The sequence below is a fragment of the Glandiceps talaboti genome, chromosome 19, assembly GCF_964340395.1.
Source record: "Glandiceps talaboti chromosome 19, keGlaTala1.1, whole genome shotgun sequence".
NCBI classification, from domain to species: domain Eukaryota; kingdom Metazoa; phylum Hemichordata; class Enteropneusta; family Spengelidae; genus Glandiceps; species Glandiceps talaboti.
The window spans coordinates 8,470,656-8,480,517 of NC_135567.1; positions in this window are offsets into that span (position 1 = coordinate 8,470,656).

A 9,862-nucleotide genomic window follows, 5' to 3' on the forward strand; every position below is an offset into this window, starting at 1 on the left:
GATTCAACTTGTGTTTGGAGTGTTCTTGGCATGGGAAGTACGCTCTGTTGAGATTCAACTTGTGTTTGGATTGTTCTTGGCATGGGAAGTACGCTCTGTTGAGATTCAACTTGTGTTTGGAGTAGTCTTGGCATGGGAAGTACGCTCTGTTGAGATTCAACTTGTGTTTGGAGTGTTCTTGGCATGGGAAGTACGCTCTGTTGAGATTCAACTTGTGTTTGGATTGTTCTTGGCATGGGAAGTACGCTCTGTTGAGATTCAACTTGTGTTTGGAGTATTCTTGGCATGGGAAGTACGCTCTGTTGAGATTCAACTTGTGTTTGGAGTAGTCTTGGCATGGGAAGTACGCTCTGTTGAGATTCAACTTGTGTTTGGAGTGTTCTTGGAGTGTTCTTGGCATGGGAAGTACGCTCTGTTGAGATTCAACTTGTGTTTGGAGTAGTCTTGGCATGGGAAGTACGCTCTGTTGAGATTCAATCTCTGAATAAAAGTAAGCATCGTCATACTGTCTCGATTTACTTGTTTCTGTTTGTTGGGAAATAAAGTTATTTTTTGTAAACTTTAGGTTGCAGAGAGTCATTTTATGATTTCACATCACTTATATTACGCGCGATTGCCGAGAAATACGAAGTGAACATTGTTTGCCATCTATTGTTCAGTGGCAGCCCTTATTAGAGGTCGCGCGTTGTCTTATAGAACTCGCCTCATAAATATAAAATGGTTGAACACTGCATATTCATGAGTATCGAAGACATGTATATTTAAAGTGGCCATATGGATGAGAATTTGGTATTTATTTTGGATTTTTATTTGATATAAAAGCTTCACCATGTTTTTCTACTTGAAAAAATAATGCAAAATAACATATACCAAATCCATGTTCATAACTCAATACATTGCAAAAAGATGCAAAAAGTGTAAAAAGTTTGTTATTGTACGTACAATAACAAACATTTTACACATTGTTTAATGTTTTGCCGTTTATTGAGATGTGAACATGGACTTGGTATATGTTATTTCACATTATTTTTTCATGTAGAAAAACATAGTGAAGCTGTTTTATCAAATAAAAATCCAAAATAAATACCAAATTCTCATCCATATGGCCACTTTAATATTCATGAGTTGCCTTGCATTGTCTTGCCAAGTACATTAACATAATATTTTAAAATATGTAGTACCTTTTAACTGAAGCTGAAAGTAACTTTTTGCTTTTTTTTTCACAGAAAACCACCAGACTTGCTGCATTGAAGCAACTATTAAAGGAGTTAAATCTTTGTTCTTTGAAACAAGTTTTGCAGTGTATGGGAGCGGTGTCGTAACCATTTAATAGTCAATTGAATGCATGTTGCCATATAGAGACTTTCTTATACATCAAGCGAATGTTACTGTATTAAAAATTTCGTACACTTATCACTTCAGATTCTACTACTTTTGTGACTAATGAACAATTAGTTTAATATCCTTCATCAAATATCTTTCTGTAATGTAATTATGCCAAGCCATTGTATGTCAGGTATATTCCCCTGACTGTTACATACCGAAATAACAGTTGTTAAATGAGTTCCAAAACCATGTCTTGTCAGAAATTTGAGAACATGTTCTTGAAAGTTTAAAAATCTAAATTTCATCTTTTTGCCAACCAATTAATATACAGTAAACTTCATTTTAAATGATATATAAGATGTTTAACTATATTTTATAGATATATTATATAATTTCATAATTAATGGTTTCAATATATTCAATATATTCAATATATTCAAGCTGTAAAAACATAAATGTATATCATGAAACTTATATAGACTATGTATTTCTTACCTCTTCGAAATTCGCTATCTAAATCTGACGGTTTATTGTATATTCTACAACACACCTATCGCAATTTAACATTTAAACATTTAAGAGAATAGCTGAGAATACTGTACTGTTGTTGACCATATGTGATTACAATGATAATACAGCATTTCATTATACTCATTGTAGTGCTGATCATTTGACAAGTTGTGTGAATTTTAAAAGTTATCTACAGGAATTTCACTTTTTTTTCAAAGAAGATTGTCAAAAGAATGCACTTGGTAATATCAGGTTTAGTTTTAATACCTAAAATGATATCTAGAGGAGATTTGATAGAGTAAATGGTATATAATATAATATAATATAATATAATATAATATAATATAATATAATATGATATAATGTAATATAATATAAGCTCAGTATATGTCAAATGTCTATGCGGGAGTAAACAGTGCTCAATATATATAGAGACACATGATGATTGCAACAGCGTCAAACACTGTAATGGATCCTGTGCATCTTGCATGATACTGTGTTATATTATATAATTGCACATATATTGCCGCTATCATTATTTCCATCTTATGTAAGGAAAGGTTATGCAATGTGTCTGTCTGTCTGTCTGTCTGTCTGTCTGTCTGTCTGTCTGTCTGTCTGTCTGTCTGTCTGTCTGTCTGTCCGTCCCTCCCTCCCTCCACCCCTCCCTCCGTCCATCTGTGTCTGGGCGTCTGTGAACACGATATCTCAAAAACTACTGCATCAGTTCAAATTAACCTTGCTACACATCTTCTTTATGGTAAACGTTAGAAACGGAAAGGTTTTGGTAACCACTTTAATTACGTTTTAGTAATTATGCCATATGTTATGAATGCGACATTCAAACAACATATAACTTAGTATGTAGATCAAGTGCATGAGTTCTATAAAGGATGTTTATGTAGCTTGAAGTTATAATGATTCATTGCACAATTAATGATTTTCGTTAATTCGGCCATATCTTAAGAAAACACCTCAAATAGAATTTGATACAAACATCAAGATGTATTACAAGACGTATAAATTATGTAAAGGTTGTTGACACAACCTATAATTTTCAAGAGTCATTTGCATAATTAATTATTTTCAGTAATTTGGCCCTATCTTAAAAAATTAAACTTCAAGTTTTATATAATTGGTACATTCATTGATGTTATCATTGCGTCGGTGTTTTGGTTAGTTTGTTGCTTTAGTATTTAATTTCATTTAGTCATTTGCATAATTAATGATTTGCGATAATTAATCAAGAATTCAATTGTCAAATTTCGTTTAATTTGATGCATACATTGATGATAACAAAGTGAATGTCTGCCATAAAACTCGTTGGTGCAGCGTTAGTTACTGAATCATTTGTACAGTTATTTAAACAATAATGTACGCCCTCCCAACCCATAATGGACGAAAGCAAACTTTGAACGACATAATGGGCGAGGCGACAGCCGAGCTCATTATGGAGTGCAAAGTTTGCTTGAGTCCATTATGGACTGGGAGGGCATACATTATTGTTATTATTTTATAGTTTTGCCAATTCCAGTGAATTTGTAGACCGAGAAACGCAAAACAACGTATAATATACACAGCGCTGAACATCGTCTGCCATGTTTGGCCCGGAACCTGAATACTAATCATAGCCACACATGTACGTATACGTACACACACATATGTATACACTTCAATGAACTGCTGTGAACACAAATTTGTTTCATGAATGCGTTGTATTTTTAAACAGTAGAAATGACAATCATAAGTAACAACATACATTTCGAAAAAATACCTAGTCGTATGAAGGAACAGAACAATTTAAATCTCATCGCCATTTAGTACATATATGCCATGTACGACGCGACGTCCCGACACAGCCAAGTAACTCAGTAACACTAACAGTGGGTACGATCAGCTGATCATATATGAATATATTAGATAACATGCGTATATAGCGCAACATTCAAAAAAATTCTTATGGTGTTTACCCCATAATTTCCCTGTTCTTAAATACTCACCTTACAGACATAAGCTTGTATTGTTATGCTCGTTCCGGGGCCGCGATGCCCAATAATGGAGTACATTATCAGTAATAATGTACAGCGATGACGTCACAAAATTCACTGGAATTGGTAATGCTATAATATAATATGCAATATTGTAAGTATCCACTCTTCAAATTTCGTATAGATTGCTTTAGTTAATTGCCTATAATGGTTACATCATGTATGACAGCTAATTCTAAATTTTAATTAAAAAATCTAAAGACTTTTCCCTTATGGAAGGCATAAAGTTCACTTCTGATTCGTTTACATTGTCGCAATTTGACTATAAATTTATTTTATATAAGTGTGTGTGTGTGTGTGTGTGTGTGTGTGTGTGTGTGTGTGTGTACAGACGTGTTGGAGAGTCATAATTATGCAAACTATTGCCATTTCGTATGCAAGTATATTCGTTGTTTAAAATACTTGCGCTATATACGAGGAATTATTACGAATCATTTCATATTTTGTAGGATGTCACCGTGTCGAACATTTCGTCTACAGATAGATGTACACCCAAAGATGTTGTTAAAAGGGCAATTATGTTCTTCAAAGTAATCGGGAAGGCATTCAAAAACGTAGAAACCAAAATGGATAAAATTGATGTCTACTTGCCATGTGAAGCCTTACAAGATGGGAAAGAAAATAACTTCTTCCAAATCAGATCGAAGATTACGAATTGTTAAGATAAATAATAATAATAATAATAATAATAATAATAATAATAATAATAATAATAATAATAAGATAATTTGTAATGCGCCTCATCTCCGAAGAGCTCGAAGCGCAGAGGAAGAGTGGATACAGAAATAGTTAATGGAAATGTGAATTCAAGGTAATGTGTATTAAATAAAATGAGAAAGAAAAACAGTTATTAGCAGTTGAAGAGGTGAGTTTTGAGAGAATGTCTGAAGGTTGACAAAGATTTGGAATGGCAGAGATCAAAAGGGAGGTGGTTCCATGAAGTAGGGCCAATGTAAGATAAGGATCTTTCACCAAATTTTTTGTTGATGACACCCTTGGAACACAGAGAAGACGAAAATCAGAAGACGAGCGAAATGGCATCTTACGTCAGCCAGATGACGTCTGCACTATAATCTCCTCCAATATGTTGATGGAGATGAAGCCGACAGAGCAACTGAAATACCAAAATTCCAATTTCACAATGTTTCATTTTATGCTACCGAAAACTTACTTCAGGATTCTGCTGTAAAAATGGATGATATTGATAAGATGGTAAGTTTGTTTTCAAATGATGAAATCTATTTCAGATTAATTGACAACAGAATTCTGATGACTTAGAATTCCGAACTGAATCTTATGCACTCTATGATAGATGGCGCTGTTTATATGACCACGACACAAACTATGGTGTATGTCAGATATCATAATATCCGACTAGCATACAACTTTTATATTTTACAGGACGACAAAATGGCGCCTGAAGATACAACTACTGTAACAACTTAAGATATTGTTGACAAGGGAATTCAATATTTCAAATGACTTGCAAAGGTTTTAGAAGCAATAGAAAATAAAATGGATAAAACCGATGTATATTTGTCATCATTGGAGACTAACAAGAAAGGAAAGAATTTAATGGTCTCCAAATCAGCCCGAAGCTTCCAAACTTTGAAGACAAACTGTGTGTAGCGATTTCGTAGCCAACCATGATTCTTCCGGTCAGTTTCTCCAGCCTGGGATGGGGGGGGGGGGGGGTGAGGGGAGTGGATTCTTTATATTCCAAAAGGAGTTTAATAGCTTCTTGACAGTGAAAGGTAGGGTGGAAATCTCCAAGAGCGTATGCAATGTTTCGCCTGAAACACATGTATGACTGCACTTTACTTCCGGGTTTACTTCGCGCATGCACATTGCATTTGTCAAGCGTCTGCGCAATCGCAAGCAGCAGTGCAGACGATCGATCGATATTTATTGCATTGCTAGGAAGGATGAGGAAGCGCTCACTGATAGTCATATGAAGACAGGGTACCTATACCGGGTATGAAACTGCTCTCAGAAAGTCTGGGGACGTACGTTACCGGTATACCGATGGGGGGACAGGGCTTACCAGTCATAACGTCCCCGGGTCAAAACGTCCCCGGGTCAAAACGTCCCCGGGTATGACCAAAACGTCCCCGGGTCAAAAACGTCCCCGGGTCAAAACGTCCTCGGGTATGACCAAAATTTAACAAAGAGACTTGACTGTGTAACAGTTTCCGTTCCTTCCCTAAAACACGGTCAAGTATCGATGCCCATATTCCGAACAATTTTCTGTTCGTGATTTACATGCTCAATTTATTTTCGGATAGAAGGCGGATCTGTAGTTCGATGAGGTCTGCGTGTTCGTGTAGGAGATGTACAAGTTTGTAAAATGAAAGATTGGCTCCCTTTGCGTGGCGATTCAACATCCCATGCCAACCCTCGACGTCGTTGTTGGTGCGTAAGGATTCGTTAAAAAAACACCGTTTCGTAACTTACACCAAACAATCCGTGCTCGCAAACAATGTGCAGGTATATATAGCGTCGCTTTACAAGGTTAAACCATCCAGATTTAGGAAATAAAAAAAGTTTTAGTGATTTCCTTGCATATTTGCAAAAATAAGGTGGTGTCGGTTCTTCATAGATGTGATTATTGTAATATAATAATTATAAAAGGTTAACCCTGTTAGGTCTGGCCTATCTCTCTGGAGCCGCCTTATAGACGTTTTGACCCGGGGACGTGGGGACGTTTTGACCCGGGGACGTTTTGACTTATGGAAACCGGGGACGTTTTGACCCGGGGACGTTTTGACTGGATACCGGGACAGGGGGGGGGGGGGGGGGGCGCACTTTTTACCCAGCATCACAAAGAATGCAAAATGTAACCTAAATTGGAGATTTGATAAGCACACTGTAGGTGTGTGAAATGGAATCCTAATTTCATGAACAAAAACCGAATTAAGATGTTACAGTGCATGATACAGTGCATATCCCCTGAAATGGCAATAGCGCCCTCAAGTGTCAGCCATTCAAAGAAAAACGAAAGGCTGGGCATGCGCAGTGTACTTCCTTCGACCAAATGAATGCAAAGAAACTACATACATACAACATATATAAGCACTCTCAAACACTTAAATATAGAACACAACACACTAACTTAATCAATAAAGAAATCGGAAACTTTATTTCCATATTCAAAATACAACTCAAGCTCTTCATTTCTCCACTTAATGAAATAGCATTGATAGTCCCAACAAAGGCAAGTTGTAAATCCTGTATATCTACCATTTGTATGCTGGTTGAATTAAGGTAAGTTTTGCAATATATGCTGATCCAATCAAATGTCTTCTAGGAAACAACAATGTTCCTGAAAAAAAACGACCCAAATCATGGGTTAAATACTCAACAGTCTTTACAAAAATACAGCAATAAACGAAGTCTTCAAATAGTCCATTGGTCTTCAATTACTTCTACTGTTGCTTTCTGTAAGAGCAGAGAAAGTTCCATATAAATTACCATTATTTGGTTTGGGTACTGGGTGGGATTGTTATATCTGAAGTCGGTTTTTGTTCATGGAATTAGGATTCCATTTCACACACCTACAGTGTGCTTATGAAATCTCCAATTCCATATCACATATTCATGTTCAAAGCCAACTTAATTGTCATTAAGTTTGTTCATTAAAGACTGTTCTCTGGAATGCTAAGCTATGTGCGCCAGTATCATTTGACGGTATTTCACTAAGGTAGAACCTTGAGAATGTGGATGGTTTAGAGCAGTTAGCCTGTGACAATATATCCTTAACTGATACACCTCGTCGTTTTGCTTTAGTTGTACATGCAGATCAAGTAGAATGTGCTTTGAAGATGTCAGTATAGTATTTATTCCTGTCATCTTCATTATTATTTTTAACCACCTAGCAAGTGTACTAGTTGATACTGGTTTGTGAGGCCTGACGTAACTCAAGAGCAGTTGATCTACAGGGTTCTTATCATTTCCTTCATTATGCCATGGCTCTGATAACCTTAGGTATTCACGTAAACGACCACGTTAAGTGCCGAAACTCAGGAACCTGGAAGTTTGAAGATACAAAGAGGAGGAATTCAAGAAGTACAATATTTGGATAGCTTTGACTTGCCTTTGTTTTGTTCGTTCGTTCGTTCGTTTGTTTGTTTGTTTGTTTGTTTGTTTGTTTGTTTGTTTGTTTGTTTGTTTGTTTGTTTGTTTATTTTGCGTTCACATCAAGATGATATTTTGTTTGTCTACCAATTTAGTGTCATTGGCTCTACCTCCTTTACTTGTGTATTGAATTCCTCACTTTAGTTTCTCCACACCCCCTAGGGTCTATGGTTTCTCTGAAGAACGTATAGTAATAGTTTGTCAAACCTTTACCTATATTTTATCATTGTATTCTGCAATTTGTTACTTACTGCCACACAGGTCAGAGTTTGTATTCTTTTGTTCTTTCAATTCCGTTGTGAAAATCCAATTTTGCAGTGGGGTTATAACTTCAAGCATACGTTGCACCCTTGATTATCCACTGGACTGGTACATAAAGTGTATCAACTTTGATTAATAAACACTTTAGCCAGCTCCAAAGAAGAATAAAGTAGACCTTTTCGATTTCCGAGGTGACGCACTTGAAAAAAAGTATATCAGGTTTTGCAAATGGTCGTTCGTTTTCACTCATTTGATTTTGGGATTTTGGGCTGACAATGCCGCCATGGTTACTGCAGCTGCTACGTCTGAAAATTCGGTTTAGTAGCTTGCAGGTGATTGAATAGTCAGACTATCGTCCCTAATCTTTGTATGTATGCCGAGCGGCTCAGCCGCGAGAACGGAGGGACTAGTCGGGACTAAAGTCCCTCACTTATGGCGGGTTCAGCTTTGTATAGCGCACAAAATAAGGGCCGATAGTCATGAGTCAGGCAGCGAGACTGTGTGTGTGCTGTTTGTGTCACTCAGTGGGGATGACTGGTCAGCTTTGATAAGATCTCATATCCAATTACTTCTAATCGTGTTCTAATGTTTCTTTGCTCATTAAAAAACACACTATGTGTTGCCTCACTCCTAAAAAACGAATGTGTCCCCAGCAAAGTGTTCATACTATTTGGCAAACTGTTGTAATATCCATAACGTCTTAGAGTTTTTCTATAAAACCCTATAAATTTGGAACTGGAGGGCAATTGATAAAAGTTAGAACACATAGCTGAAGGGTGAAAACAGAATCTCAGACAAGCAGGGTTTAACACACTTATATTTTGGTTACCATGGCAACACCATAATCTGAGCACCATATTATACCTGCATTTACTACTTTGAGTAAGATGGACTGATTGCAAGGTATTTTTCCACACAACACATAGTCTTGTAGGTCTGACATGTAAGCTTACAATGCACTCATTCGGTCATCGATAGAATTACAAAGAGGTTATAGGTCCCCGTCTTTTATGCCAATACATTGATTTCGTTAGCAACTTTTCAGTCACCATCTTGTTTAGCGCATATGGATGTATTCAGTCTCTGTTTCCACAGCAACCCTGATTGCAACGTAGCGACGTCATACTCGCATGGTAAGAGGACAAGTAATTGGTATAATATACAAACGAAACAACGTTCAATTCGGTCTAATGACATCGACAACGTGTCCCCTAATTGAATTATCCATATGAGATTTCTACTTGGTTTGTTGAGGCAAAATAGTTCAGATTTTCCAAAATCTACGAAATTCTAACAGAGCATCAATTAATAAAGTGTAACACTTTACGACAAACCAAACTTGTTATCCCTCTATAAATCATAGCTCTAGTTTACTCAATGGTCTCGCAACGAATTCAAACAAACAATGTTCAGGACTCAATAGCATTTATGGTAAAAAATGTCATCGCATCATAAACCAATCAATTATGTTTCCTTCCTCTACTAGAAACATACTAATCTATATACTCCAACCACAGAATAACAAATGAATTGTTTGAACTATTAAAGCAGTCATTTAAATTAATGCAGATTGTCTTTATTTG